Genomic DNA, 15,988 nt, shown 5'->3' on the forward strand with positions numbered 1-15,988 from the left:
AATTTCCCCACCCAGATGTGGCCCTCGGCCCAAAAAGTTTGCCTACCCCTGTTCTAAAGAGTGGTAGGAGGGAAAACAGCAAAATAAAGACATTGGACTTCAAGGAGGCAGACTTTAGGAAACTCAGAGAGTTTGTTTAGTCTGGAGAAGAGAAGACTAAGTGGGGACATGATAATAGTCTCTAAGTAAATAAAAAGTTGTTAGAAAAAGAAAGATGCTAAATTGTTCTTATCCACTGCAGAAAGAAGTAATGGGCATACATGCACCCGACCACCTTTTGGAATTCCATCAAAGGCATCCCGACAAGCTGGGTCCAAGAATGTTTGGGAACCATCCTTGGGGCGGAAGGGGTGATGTCAGGTAATGAGTGTTCTCTGAATTTGAGCCTGATTACGTCACATTCAGTGATGAGTCATTCCTGTGTTAGGCCAATCCACAGGTCAGGAGCTGGTGACTCTCAGGGCAGGTATATAAGCCTCAGTGGGGAAACAGCAGGTCAGTCTGCTCAGAGTCATTTCATGGTTTGGAACTCTCCCCTGCCAGATAGTAGTGACAGACTCCCCAGGTCTCAGCCATGCTTCAGCCTTGTTCTTGCTGCAGCCTGGCTCTCAGCCCTATCCTTTCTTTGTTCTGAACCTCTCTTGACTCCTGACTAAAAGAAGAGGAGTACTTGTGGCACCTTAGAGACTAACAAATTTATTTGAGCATAAGCTTTTGTGAGCTACAGGCGTAGCTCACAAAAGCTTATGCTCAAATAAATTTGTTAGTCTCTAAGGTGCCACAAGTACTCCTCTTCTTTTTGTGAATACAGACTAACACGGCTGCTACTCTGACTCCTGACTGTGGCTCTGACCTTCTGACCAGTTCCTGGCCCAGCTGCCACCACACCAACCACATGTCCAGACTACCATTGCTCTGACCACTTGGCTTGCCCCTCCAAGTCTTGGTATCTGACAGTATGAATCCCTGTGATGCCAATGAGAACAGCATCCTTCTCTCATGCAGGTTGTTGTGGCTTCTAGCAGGAGCAATCTGTGTCAAAGAGCCATTGCTAATGAGAGAGTAAGTGCATATGAATGCTATTGTTGCAGCAATATGTAGGCCTGCCTTGAAGACTTTTCTGCATGGGTCAGACCATTTTACCCTGTATAAATGGGGTGGAACGTCACACACAGTGCACCTCTCTCATCCTCCCACAGTTCCATGCCAATACTCAACCTTCCCTCTCACAGTTTATGATATCTTTACATTGCTTCAGCCGGCATTCAGCTGGAATATCATTTCTCCTTACATTCCTTGGGTAGCAAACCCCAATATATTTTATCAATCAGCAGTGGCTTACTAAACTGAATCCCGCTAACAGCAATTTAATGTTGGTGCAACACAATAATTCAAACAGCATGTTTCTGTTTGTATTTGGAGGGGGAAAAAACATGATACAGCTCCAAGCTCAGACATGGGGAATGACATCAATGAGTTTCCTGTTTTTCCTTCCTCCTCAAAGTCTCTTAATTTTCATATTAAATAGGATGCAAGTGCACTTCAGTCCTGACAGCACTCTGTCAGGCTTTGGGTGGAAGGAGTCCTAGTGTCTTGTCAGATTTCCTTGTTTGACCTGGTGGTTCTAGTTTCCTGTTTCTCTTAGTAATATGTATCTTGAACTTACTTCCAAACCAATTGAATTTGGTAGCCAGTGTAAAAATATTATTTGTAGTACACTTTTAATGAGAACACTATTGAAATGTACATTATACTTTGCATGTTGTGGGCAGACAAGCTATCATCTCAAATGTTTGTATAAACATGTGAGTCCAACCCTGTAAGGCCTTCCTCAGCAGTACAGTGCTTGCTTGTGTGTTTCCACTGAAGGTAATGCTGCTACTCTGAATACTAATATGAGCAAGGGGAAGGGCAGGTTCGAGCCCTTACATTGCAAATGTTATGTAGGGCACTGCATTCTACTTATCTGCTACCCATTACTGCATTATCTGAGCACCTCACCTTTAATGTGTTTATCCCCACTTTCAGATGAGGAAAAGACAGACTAAGTGACTTGCCCAAGGTCACAAATGCAGTCTGTGGCAAAGCAGTAGGGACTTACACTCAGATCTCTCAAGTACTAGCGAGTGCCCTGACCACTGGACCATCCTTCCTCCTCCTCCTCCATTTAAGTAGCATAAAATGAAGAAGTAAAGCAAATACAAAATGGCATTATTAAGTTATTTGGGAGGAGGATGGAAACATTGGGGAAAACCAGTATTACACAGACGACCACAAAAAACATATTTATTTCATTAGTTGTTTTGTCTGAAATATAAAAATCCTCTCCTGATTTTAAATGTTTCATATTCTCAGTTCAAACAGGCTCAAAATTCCTAAGTGCTGATTCTGCCCCCTGCTGTAAAAAAACCGCAAGTGGCTGAGGGGAAATCCCTGCAGTGTGGGAGTTGTTCATGGTTGATGTACAGGTCCCACTATAGCCTCCTATCTAAAAGGCTGGATGGGGTTTGTAGGGACAAGGAGAGAGAGTAACACAGTATTGAGAAATACAGGGGATTCTGGGCTGCTCTGTAGCCCATAGAAAGTCCTGGAGAGGCCTCTGTAAATTAGACCAGAGGCTCTCAACCTTTTTCTTTCTGAGCCCTCTCTCCTGCCCCAGGAGGCTATAAAAATTCCATGGCCCACCTGTGCCACAACAGCTGATTTCTGCATATCAAGTCAATTAAAAGCCAGGGCCAGAATTAGAGGATAGCAAGCAGGGCAATGACTCAGAGCGTGATGCCACAGGTGGCCCTGCAAAGCTAAGTTGCTCAGGCTTTGGCTTCAACTCTGGGCAGTGGGGCTTGGGCTTCAGCATTGTGCCTGGGCCCCAGCAAGTCTAACACTGGCCCTGCTCTCTGGTTTATTTTGGCAGAGCCCCTGAAAACTGCTCGTGGCCCCCGAGGGGGTCCAGACCCCTGGTTGCGAACCACTGAGTTAGATCACTTAGATCTCAGTGGTAGCTTATATGTATTTATTATGCTAAGTTGTATAATCGCTACCCCTTTCTTCTTCTCCACGTGGGCACCATGATACTGCCAAGAATGACCTTGAGCAGATCACTGCAGACTATGTGGCTCTGGGAAGAAGGATAAAGGAGTATGAGGCACAAGTGGTGTTCTCGTCCATCCTCCCCGTGGAAGGAAAAGGCCTGAGTAGAGACCGTTGAATCGTGGAAGTCAACGAATGGTTACGCAAGTGGTGTCAGAGAGAAGGCTTCGGATTCTTTGACCATGGGATGGTGTTCCAAGGAGGAGTGCTAGGCAGAGACGGGCTCCACCTAACGAAGAGAGGGAAGAGCATCTTTGCAAGCAGGCTGGCTAACCTAGTGAGGAAGGCTTTAAACTAGGTTCACCGGGGGAAGGAAACCAAAGCCCTGAGGTAAGTGGGGACGTGGGATACTGGGAGGAAGCACGAGCAGGAGAGCACGAAAGGGGAGGGCTCCTGCCTCATACTAAGAAAGCAGGACAAACAGCAAGTTATCTCAAGTGCCTGTACACAAATGCAAGAAGCCTGGGAAACAAGCAGGGAGAACTGGAAGTCCTGGCACGGTCAAGGAATTATGATGTGATTGGAATAACAGAGACTTGGTGGGATAACTGTACTGTCACGGATGGATATAAACTGTTCAGGGACGACAGGCAGGGCAGAAAAGGTGGGGGAGTTGCATTGTATGTAAGAGAGCAGTATGACTGCTCAGAGCTCCGGTATGAAACTGCAGAAAAACCTGAGTGTCTCTGGATTAAGTTTAGAAGTGTGAGCAACAAGGGTGATGTCGTGGTGGGAGTCTGCTATAGACCACCGGACCAGGGGGATGAGGTGGATGAGGCTTTCTTCCGGCAACTCACGGAAGTTACTAGATCGCAGGCCCTGGTTCTCATGGGAGACTTCAATCACCCTGATATCTGCTGGGAGAGCAATATAGCGGTGCACAGACAATCCAGGAAGTTTTTGAAAGTGTAGGGGACAATTTCCTGGTGGAAGTGCTGGAGGAACCAACTAGGGGCAGAGCACTTCTTGACCTGCTGCTCACAAACCGGGAATAATTAGTTGGGGAAGCAAAAGTGGATGGGAACCTGGGAGGCAGTGACCATGAGATGGTCGAGTTCAGGATCCTGACACAGGGTAGAAAGGAGAGCAGCAGAATACGGACCCTGGACTTCAGAAAAGCAGACTTTGACAGCCTCAGGGAACTGATGGGCAGGATCCCCTGGGAGAATAACATGAAGGGGAAAGGAGTCCAGGAGAGCTGGCTGTATTTTAAAGAATCCTTGTTGAGGTTACAGGGACAAACCATCCCGATGTGTAGAAAGAATAGTAAGTATGGCAGGCAACCAGCTTGGCTTAACAGTGAAATCCTTGCTGATCTTAAACACAAAAAAGAAGCTTACAAGAAGTGGAAGATTGGACAAATGACCAGGGAAGAGTATAAAAATATTGCTTGGGCATGCAGGAGTGAAATCAGGAAGGCCAAATCACACCTGGAGTTTCATCTAGCAAGAGATGTTAAGAGTAACAAGAAGGGTTTCTACAGGTATGTTGGCAACAAGAAGAAAGCCAAGGAAAGTGTGGGCCCCTTACTGAATGAGGGAGGCAACCTAGTGACAGAGGATGTGGAAAAAGCTAATGTACTCAATGCTTTTTTTGCCTCTGTCTTCACGAACAAGCTCAGCTCCCAGACAGCTGCACTGGGCAGCACAGCATGGGGAGGAGGTGACCAGCCCTCTGTGAAGAAAGAAGTGGTTCGGGACTATTTAGAAAAACTGGACGAGCACAAGTCCATGGGGACGGATGCGCTGCATCCGAGAGTGCTAAAGGAGTTGGCGGATGTGATTGCAGAGCCATTGGCCATTATCTTTGAAAACTCATGGTGATCGGGGGAGGTCCCGGACGACTGGAAAAAGGCTAATGTAGTGCCCATCTTTAAAAAAGGGAAGGAGGAGGATCCGGGGAACTACAGGCCAGTCAGCCTCACCTCAGTCCCTGGAAAAATCATGGAGCAGGTCCTCAAGGAATCAATTCTGAAGCACTTCAAGGAGAGGAAAGTGATCAGGAACAGTCAGCATGGATTCACCAAGGACAAGTCATACCTGACTAATCTAATTGCCTTCTATGACGAGATAACTGGCTCTGTGGATGAGGGGAAAGCAGTGGACATGTTGTTCCTTGACCTTAGCAAAGCTTTTGACATGGTCTCCCACAGTATTCTTGCCAGCAAGTTAAAGAAGTATGGGCTGGATGAATGGACGATAAGGTGGATAGAAAGCTGGCTAGACTGTCGGGCTCAACGGGTAGTGATCAATGGCTCCATGTCTAGTTGGAAGCCGGTATCAAGTGGAGTGCCCCAAGGGTTGGTCCTCGGGCCGGTTTTTTTTCGATATCTTCCTTAATGATCTGGAGGATGGTGTGGATTGCACCCTCAGCAAGTTTGCAGATGACACTAAACTGGGAGGAGAGGTAGATACGCTGGAGGGTAGGGATAGGATACAGAGGGCCCTAGACAAATTGGAGGATTGGGCCAAAAGAAATCTGATGAGCTTCAACAAGGACAAGTGCAGAGTCCTGCACTTAGGACGGAAGAATCCCATGCACCGCTACAGACTAGGGACTGAATGGCTAGGCAGCAGTTCTGCCGAAAAGGACCTAGGAGTTACAGTGGACGAGAAGCTGGATATGAGTCAACAGAGTGCCCTTGTTGCCAAGAAGGCCAATGTCATTTTGAGCTATATAAGTAGGGGCATTGCCAGCAGATCGAGGGATGTGATCATTCCCCTCTATTCGACTTTGGTGAGGTCTCATCTGGAGTACTGTGTCCGGTTTTGGGCCCCACACTACAAGAAGGATGTGGAAAAATAGGAATGAGTCCAGCGGAAGGCAACAAAAATGATTAGGGGACTGGAACACATGACTTATGAGGAGAGGCTGAGGGAACTGGGATTGTTTAGTCTGCGGAAGAGAAGAATGAGGGGGGATTTGATAGCTGCTTTCAACTACCTGAAAGGCGGTTCCAAAGAGGATGGCTCTAGACTGTTCTCAGTGGTAGCAAATGACAGAACAAGGAGTAATGGTCTCAAGTTGCAGTGGGGAAGGTTTAGGTTGGATTTGAGGAAAACCTTTTTCACTAGGAGGGTGGTGAAGCTCTGGAATGCGTTACCTAGGGAGGTGGTGGAATCTCCTTCCTTAGAAGTCTTTAAGGTCAGGCTTGACAAAGCCCTGGCTGGGATGATTTAGTTGGGGTTGCTCCTGCTTTGAGCAGGGAGTTCGACTAGATGACCTCCTGAGGTCCTTTCCAACCAAGCAGCATGTTTGGGGCTCTGACCCGGAGCGGCCGTTCGCCTCTCTCATTTTCTGGTAGGCTTGCCTCAGCTTCTTAAGTTTCACGCGGCACTGCTTCGGGTCTCTATTATGGCCTCTGTCCTTCATGCCCTGGGAGATTTTGACAAAGGTTTTGGCGTTTCGAAAAGTGGAACATAGTTCTGATAGCACGGATTCCTCTCCCCATACAGCGATCAGATCCCGTACCTCCCGTTCGGTCCATGCTGGAGCTCTTTTGCGATTCTGGGACTCCGTCATGGTGAGCTCTGCATGGTCACCTGCAGCTTGCCACGCTGGCCAAACAGGAAATTGAAATTCAAAAGTTTGCGGGCCTTTTCCTGTCTACCTGGCCAGTGCACCTGAGTTGAGAGTGCTGTCCAGAGCGGTCACAATGGAGCACTCTGGGATAGCTCCCGGAGGCCAATACCATCTAATTGTGTCCACAGTACCCCAAATTCAACCCAGCAAGGCCGATTTAAGCCCTAATCCCCTTGTCGGGGGTGGAGTAAGGAAATTGATTTTAAGAGCCCTTTACGTCGAAAAAAGGGCTTCGTCGGTTGGACGGGTGCAGGGTTAAATCAATTTAACGCTGCTAAATTCGACCTCAACTCCTAGTGTAGACCAGGACACAGTTCAGGTAGATGAATGCTTCCCCAGAGAAGGGGATTCTATCCCTGCCTCTGCCACAGAGTTCTGTGTGATACTAGGCAAGTCACTTTTAACCCAAACGTTTCACAGGCGGCTGCTGTGCTTTCCTCCTTTTCTGGATGCCCAACTTGAGACACCTGGGATCATATTTTTAGAACTCCTGAGTGCCAACAACTGCAATTGAAGTAGATTGGGGCTGTGCTGTGAACATATTAAGTGCTGTAAAAATTCTAAGAGAGACAAGGTGGGTGAAGTAATAGTTTTTATTGGATCAACTTCTGTTGGTGAGAGAGACAAGCTTTTAGCTGCACAGAGCTCTTCTTTAGGTATGGATTTTGCTGTCTGAAAAGCTCTGTGTAGCTCAAAAGCTCATCTTTCTCACCAATAGAAGTTGGTCCAATAAAAGATATTATCTCACCCACCTTGTGTCTAATATCCTGGGACCGACATGGCTACAACTACACTGCATATAAAAACTCTAAGTAATTGGAAAAATCAGAAACTAATTGTCTCAAATGGGGCATCCACTGTTAGTGGACACTTTTTTGACAATTTTTGCCTTAATCTCTCAGTGCCTTGGTTCCACAGATGTAAAATGGGCTAATAATTCCATGTACTCTCACAGGGGAGTTGCGGAGATAGATTCATGAATATTTGTGGAAACTCTCAAATACTATAATGATGTGCTCCATAGAAATGGCCAGGAGGAAATTAATTCAGCATTCAGTGCAGGGTTAGAATGGCGTGGGGTAAATAAGGCTGAGGGCCCCACACGCTGAATGAGGATAAACAGAAATATTGAGTAGCTGCCTGTAGCGGGGTGGTCACTTGCTCCAGGCCCAAAGGGGTTAAAAGACAGCCCTTGGAGAGGTCCAGGGCTGGGAGCCTTAGGCTGGGCTGATTGGGAGGCAGCCTCAGCTGTGGCCATGCCCCAAACAGGCTAGGCTGACCCTATAAAGGGGCTGCTGGGCTGAAACTCAAGAGACTTTCTCTAGCTTCTGAGAGGGAGGGACCTAGGCAGAGGACCTAGATTGGAGCAGGGCTGGGGAAGGGCCTGAGGAGTTGGAAAGTCCCAGGCTGTGGCCTATTATTAGGCCCAACAGGTACTGGGATGGCAGGGGACAGCCCAAGGTTAAATAAAGGCAGCAGGTCCAAACCCAACCTTGTCAGTGATGAGTGGCTTATACTGCAGTCTGCCCAGGGCGTGGGGGCTAGCTGGTGACTGGCAATAGCCTACGACTGAGGTGAGGTAGGGAGAGGGGGTGGGGGTTCCCTGCGGAGGGGAGACCCTGCAAGTGAGGGGTTACTGCCAGGGGGTAGCACCCCGGCGTATGAGGGGCACCAGGTCGGGGAGGGACATGGTGGCCCAGCGTAAGCGGGACACTGGCCTGCAGAGGGTGCTCCAAGGCTGGAAGTAGAGTTAATTCCCAGGACACCAGCAGGAGGTGCTGCAAGGTTGAGTCTCGCACACTTACACTGCCTATTCACTGAATGAGGCAGGATCTAATGTGGGGGAAAATAGTACGTGATTATGTAATTACAGACAGCATCATACAGCATGCACACCGGGGGTGGGGGGGGGAAATTAAGCTTGCAGAGATACCTTAATGCTGGCATTCCTAACTTTTGAGTGCTTGACTTTGCAACTTCAGTAACAGTCTTGTAATGGAGTTACTTTGGATGTAATATGAATTAGAGATAATTAGGCAGAACTGTGCAAGGGAGGCCACGCCACTGGTGGCATCAGGACTGAAGGAAGCAGGGACTGGTGCACAAGGATGATGTCGATGTCCTCAGTATCTAACTGGTTCTTATGATGCCACTCTGGACATTCATCCCCACGTGCTGATTGGACGTTTTGCTCCAGCTTCCTCCTGCCCCTCACTCACAGTCCTGTCCCCTTAGCCTGCCTTGCCTTGCCTTGCCTTGCCCTCCATGTTTTAGAAAATGAAGCTACCCTGCACAGCCCTCTCTTCCCCCCAGCAAAGCATGGCACTCTTATGTTCTTTGCAGCCCATCAGACTGCTTGAGTATCCCTTCCCACCAAGCCTGTGTCCGTCTGGACTGTTCAGAGTGTAAGCTGCTCAGGGCAGAGACTGTCTCCTATCCCATTTTTGCATAGTCTACAGCACAACAGGGATCCCTAGGTGCTGCCGCAATAATAATGAATAACAGGAATCCAAAAGCAAGCCCCACTGTAACTATGCTCTAAGTGCAATGTAATTACACTGTCATTACAATACCCTTACTATGAAGTGTGATCTGTGGGCCTTTCAGCCAACCTATATCCACTTGTGCTTCATAGCTGAACCTGAAACCACAAGTTTTGTCTGGCTTCAGATTTCACTCCACAAAGTCTTGTGCAGCTCCAGCGTACACTCAGAGATGAACTGTAGCTAATTTTCGTGGGTCAAAGGGGAAAGAAGTACAAATGTGTCAGTTCATACAGAGACGGAACAAAAAATTCCATTCTTCCGTGTTGCAAGGCATTTATTTTGTAGAAAGAGATTGTCAATTATCTCATTAAAGCATTCCCAAGAATTTGATTTAGCTGTTATGAAGGAAGTTTTAATAATGAACATCTGGTGTTATTTTCAAGTAAATATCCTGCCACTAAACTCTGATTACAAAAGTTGCTTTAAAATTTTTAATGCTATTTCTTTAGAAACCGCTAAATGCAAACAAAAATGTCACTAATTTCAATTCCTTCCCCCCCCTTGTTGCTGTTTTTTACCATATTCTCACTGACTGTTGAAAGTTTTTTGATGTAGCATATCTAGATATATAAATGATTATTACTGCAACATTTCTGTTCTTTTCTCTTTGTACTATTGATACCTCATTTTCTTTTTATGTTTTAATTAAATTGAATATTTTATGTTTTGCTGTGTTTAAAACAGAAGTGTACATAATTGATACTATTTTACCTCTGCTTGAAAGTGCTGAGCTGCATTAAACATCCTCTGAAGATCTCATATTCTATATTTCTTAGACAGGCTGTTTTGAGGGGGAAAGTGATTTATCTAACAGTGATTTATCTAAACCATCACCTAACTGAAATCTTAACTGTTAGTGTAACTTCTTCATATATATATATATACGCGCGCACACACACATATACGTATGTACGTACGTACGTACGTGTGTGTGTGTGTGTGTGTGTTTATACATATGTATAAATCTGGGCCTGGGAGTATTGTTTATCTAGGTGAGTGGTTATTTAGATGACCTGAAGCTGCTTTCTATTTGAGGTAATAACTGTGTCCATCCCGGTATCTAGATAAAGCCAAGGTGTTTATTTAGCCCAGTTATTTGCAAATTAACAGGTAGCACCATGAGGCATCATTATGGTTAAGGGCAAGATTCTGCTACTGTTTGATGAAGGATCTTGCCCTAAATGTTAGGGTGAATTAAAATGGTAGATTCAGGGTGTGACCCAGGCCAAGCTGCCATTGATTTCACTTGGTGTTTTGCAGGAGTAAGAATTGCAGAATAGGGCTCAGAAAAGGACAGATTAAATCAGTGGTTCCCAAACTTGTTCCGCCGCTTGTGCAGGGGAAGCCCTGGCCGGGCCGGGCCGGTTTGTTTATCTGCCGCGTCAGCAGGTTTGGCCGATCGTGGCTCCCAGTGGCCGCGGTTCGCTGCTCCAGGCCAATGGGAGCCGCTGGAAGCGGCGGCCAGTACGTCCCTCAGCCCGCAATGCTTCCCGCAGCTCCCAGTGGCCTGGAGCAGCGAGCCGCCAGAGGCTTTCCCTGCACAAGCGGCGGAACAAATTTGGGAACCACTGGATTTAATAATGAAATTTAATGCTGAGTTGGCTCTTTTTGTTATGGGGAATATGGATGGGGAGTTTGTGAATGGCAGTAAATCAGAACAGAGTGTTACTGAAAACAGCCATTCTCTTGAGTCAGTAACCGTATAGCATCCCTGAGATCTGCTTTTCAGTACAGCAAGAGGTATCAGCTGAGATCTTACTAATAGGCTTGTCAAAATGAAAATTGCTCCCCACAGGGGGTGAACTATTACCATGCGTTTTCTGTAGGAGAGAGACTTTTGGGACAACTTGAAAAGAGATCTTAAGATACAAAAAGCAATTATTCCAAAGAACTCAAACCTGTGTTTCATGGCTCAGTGTCATGTAATACTTATTGCAGATGACAATGCCACTAGGATAGAGATCAATTTATTTTTCTAAATATGAAATCACCCTATGCCTGCTAAAATGAAGTAGCCTGGTTTTGAAATATGTAAGGTGGTTTCATTATTTCCATTTCAGAACCACAGAGAAACTTTCAATGCTAGTCTCTCCTTTATTTAAAAGAATATAGTTCTTGTGAAAAGATCCAGACTGACAGCTCTGATACCTTAGTGTATGTCCCTACATTATGGCTTTTAAACTAGCAAGCAAGATTTCTATTTAAAACAAATTACTTCTGTTTTACTTTGCATTTATGTATTTATTCCTGCTAGTAGTATTAATACTGCAATAGCATCTAGAGGCCTCAGTGTCCTAGGCTCTGCATGAACACATACTGAGAAACAGTTCCTGCCCTGAAGAGCAAATTAAATTCCAATTAGACAAGACAGATGGGAGGGGAAACTGCTTGCCCAAGGTCACACAGCAGGTCAAAGGTAGATCCAGGTCTCCTGACTCCCAGGTCACTGGCTAATCCACTAAACCACATTGCATCTGCAATTGCAGCCTCTCATCTGGGTAGCTTGGAGGTGGAATCCTCTCCACCTTGGGAGCAGAACTGTGCTAGCTTCCCTGAGATATGGAGATAAGGGTCTTCTTTTGAAAACTGTGCTAGAAACTATCCTTCCAGGTAGAGTGTAGCATGGCTTTTTAACATTGTTCTAGCACAGATATCAGTGTCTGCACTGTTCAGGGACATTGGATTATAACATTGCTAGCAACAACTATGTTTAAATGCAGTTGTAGCTAATATGTGTCTGCTCCCAGGACTTGTCTCCTGTATTCTGGGTACACCTAACATTCCCAGTGAAGACAGTGGGAATGCTGCTGCATAGGAGGATCCATGATCAGGGCTCTGTGTCGACAGGACCTTACTCATCTTCCACAGGTAGGCACTATGAGTGTCACCGCTTTAAAGATGAGGTACATATAGTACACGCTACTGGTCATGCTCCTGTCATCGTATCGGATTGGATGATTGCTTCATAGCATCTCTGCCTGTTGGCCAGCCTGGTCTTCCGTACATGCTTCAGGCCTTGCCTTTTAAAAGTGCAGTGTGTAAGTGAATGGGGAGGAAGACATGCAGTGTTCCAAAATGGATACACAGATGCTGCTGCTGCTGCTATCTGGTGTAGTTCACGTATCTCCCAAAGCTCTGGAGCAGTTAAGATACTTGACTGTACTGTTAGGAAATGCTCTGATTGCCATGCTAAAGGAAAGCAGTTATCAAAGGGAAGCACCCCATCTCTTTGCTTCTTTAGAACATCACTCCTCACATCTGGAAAGGAAGAGCTGCTAAGGGAGAGCCCCCAGGCATAATGGAAACACTCTGTAGGAAAGCAGACTAGTCTAGAGGAAGGGGAGGAGGGCTGAGGGCAGACTGGCAGAATCCTTTGAGGTGTCTGCAGAAGGAGACAGAGGGAGAAAAAGTGGCATGAAGGCAATAAAAAAAAGAGGGGAGAGGATTAAATGAGCTCACCCGCCCACATCACTGCACCTCCTCTAAGTAACCGATACTGAGACTGGTGATTCTCACAGAATACTGAGGAAGTGCCATGGCACCAGTGTGCCTGGACAGCACTGAGACTATTACTAAAGAAAATCCCATTCAGCAACGTACCCTTGAGTCGCTCGGCTGGCGAGAATGACTATTCCTGGAGATGTTCTGCTGCTTCCATTTCAGCTGAGAAGGGAAGGGTGGGCACCAGGTGACGCGGGCAGAGATGACTCATCTTGTTCCCCACTCCATAGCTCCCTTGGAGCCTGACCTATTTTGATTTATCTCCCACATGACACGTGTGTCATGTAGTTACACTCAGGCCTGGTCTACACTACGAGGTTAGGTCAAATTTAGCCGTGTTAGGTCGATGAATGCCTCTACACAACCAACCCTGTTCTGCCGACCTAAAGGGCTCTTAAAATTGACTGCTGTACTCCTCCCTGACAAGGGGACTAGCGCTAAAATCGACCTTCCAGGGTTGAATTTGGGGTAGTATACAGGCAGCGCTGTGTAATTCAATGGTATTGGGCTCTGGGCGCTATCCCAGAGTGCTCCAATGTGACCCCTCTGGACAGCACTTTCAACTCCGATGCACTAGCCAGGTACACAGGAAAAGCAACGGGAACTTTTGAATTTCATTTCCTGTTTGGTCAGCCTGGTGAGCTCAGCAGAACAAATCACCATGCAGTCCCAGAATCGCAAACTTTCATTTCCTCTTTGGTCAGCATGGAGCGAACGGGAGACACTGGATCTGATTGCTCTCTGGGGAAAAGAATCTGTGCAGGCAGAACTCCGATCCAACAGAAGAAATGCTGATATATATGCCAAAATTGCACAGGGCATGGTGGAGAGAGGCTACACCAGGGATGCACGGCAGTGCCGCGTGAAAATTAAGGAGCTCAGACAAGCCTACCAAAAGACAAAGGAGGCAAACAGTCGCTCCAGGTCAGAGCCCCATACGTGCCGCTTCTATGATCAGCTGCATGCCATTCTAGGCAGGGACCCTACCAGTACCCCAACCCCAACGCTCTCCATGGACACCTGCAAGGTGGCAGCCTCAGGCAACATGGATGAGAATTTTGTGAATCAGGGGGAGGAGGAGAATGCGCAGCAGGCAAGTGGAGAATCCGTTCTCCCCGGCAGCTAGGACCTTTTCCTCACCCTGGAGCCAATTGTTCCCAGACCCTGAAGCCGGAGAAGGCACCTCTGGTGAGTGCACATTTGTAACAACACTACAGGGGTTAAAAGCAATAGTATTTAATGTTCGATTTGCCCTGAACAATTGGGATGCATTTGCGGCCAATACAGCTAATGGAAAAGTCTGTTAACTTGTCTGGGGATGGAGTGGGAATCCTCCAGGGACATCTCCATGAAGCTCTCCTGGAGGTACTCTGAAAGCCTTTGCAGAAGGTTTCGGGGGGGGGGGGGGCTGCCTTGTATTGTCCTCCATGGTAGGACACTTTACCATGCCAAGCTAGTAGCAAGTAGTCTGGAATCATTGCAGCACAAAGCATGGCAGCGAATGGTCCTGGGTTTGGTCGCATTCATGCAACATTCAGTCTTTATCTTTCTGTGTCAGCCTCAGGAGAGTGATATCATTCATGGTCACCTGGTTGAAATAGGGGAAGTTTTGTAAGGAAACGGTGATCCCTGGCACATTAGACCCCAGGCATGCTGGGCTGTTTGCACTTTGCTAAAATGGATCATCCCGGAGAATAGCCACACGGGGTGGGAGGGGTATGCTGCACATCCACCCCAAAACCGCAGCCTTCCTTTTAAATGGCAAACACAACCGGCATTGGTTGCTGTGAGAAAGGAGGGTGCTGCAGTTTGAAACCATTCCCACATGTTATGAACGCGGAAGAAGCCAACCCCACATACCCTTTGGCTTACCATTCCTGCCTGCAAACCGAATTCTGTTGTTCAGCCGTGTGTGATGTCACCATACCGGCAGGCACGCAATATAAAAGGCAAAATGCAACCTTGTACCTAAAACACATGTGCTGTCTGCTGTGACTTGCTTGATTCACTGTGAAAGAGTCTCCCTTTTTGTTCTCAGAAATGTATCTTCTTAAGTGTACTCTCCCTTCCCTCCCCCACTCCCCCTACAGCTGCAAATGCTTCTATGCTCCCCACACCAACTCCATCCCTGAGGTTATCGCAGATTAGAAGGCAAAAAAAAAACCACACTCGCAATGATGTTTTCAGAGCTCATGCAGTCCTCCCACACTGATAGGGCACAGCTGAATGCATGGAGGCATTCAGTGGCAAAGGCCAGGAAAGCATACAGTGAGCGTGATCAGAACATGCAGGAGGAGATGCGAAGGCTAATGGGGGAGCAAATGGACATGAGACGTCTGGTGGAGCTGCAGGAAAAGAAACTAGAGTACAGACCCCCACTGCATCCATTGTGTAACTGCCTGCCCAAGTTCCATATCCTCCTCACCCAGATGCCCACGAACATGGCGGGGAGGCTCTGGGCACCCAGCCACTCAACTCCAGGGGATGGCCCAAGCAACAGAAGGCTGGCATTCAAACAGCTTTGATTTGTAGTGTGGCTACAATAAGCAATGTGGCCTTGTCCTTCCCTCCTCCCCCACCCCACCCCATGATCAAACCCTTTGTCCACCTGGGCTTCCTTTTACTAGTCGGCATTGTCAGTGATCTTAAGTTCTTTTTTAATAAATAAAGAATGAATGGATTCAGAACAATATGGACTTTATTTCCTGTGCCAGCTGTGGTCAAAGCAGGGAGGGGGATTGGCTTACAGGGAAGTACATTTACCAAAGGGGGTGGCTTTGCATCAAGGACAAACACACAACTGTCACACCGTAGTCTGGTCAGTCATGAAACTGTTTTTCAAAGTCTCTCTGATGTGCAACGTGCTTCTGTGTGCTCTTCTAATTGCCCACGTGTCTGGCTGTTCAAAATTGGCTGTCAGTCGATCTGCCTCAACTTCCCACCCCCTTACTCACAGACATTATGGAGCACACAGCAAGCAGCAATAACAATGGGAATATTGGTTGCGCTGAGGTCTAACCTACTCAGCAAACTGTGCCAGCACCCTTTTAAATGTCCAAAGGCACATTCTACCACCATTCTGCACTTGCTCAGCCTATAGTTGAACTGCTCCTTACTGCTGTCCAGGCTGCTTGTGCATGGCTTCATGAGCCATGGGAGCAAGGGGAAGCACCTCTTCTGCTTCCTCCTGGCCATGGATCCCATGTTCTCTTTCCCTTGCTCAGGCTCTTCCCCTGGGCTAGTCCTATCTCTGTGGCTCCTATCTGGGC

General features: G+C 47.1%; 1 long non-coding RNA gene across 1 annotated transcript in view; it reads left to right on the forward strand.

Annotated features, from left to right (window-relative positions):
• LOC141986128 (uncharacterized) overlaps positions 1-15,988 on the forward strand; it is a 65,323-nt gene that overhangs the window by 4,328 nt on the left and 45,007 nt on the right. The window contains exon 2 of the long non-coding RNA XR_012639211.1: positions 242-360. This is a non-coding gene — a long non-coding RNA (uncharacterized LOC141986128). The remainder of the gene's footprint in view (positions 1-241; positions 361-15,988) is intronic.

This window comes from Natator depressus, chromosome 4 (genome assembly GCF_965152275.1).
Source record: "Natator depressus isolate rNatDep1 chromosome 4, rNatDep2.hap1, whole genome shotgun sequence".
Taxonomy (NCBI): domain Eukaryota; kingdom Metazoa; phylum Chordata; order Testudines; family Cheloniidae; genus Natator; species Natator depressus.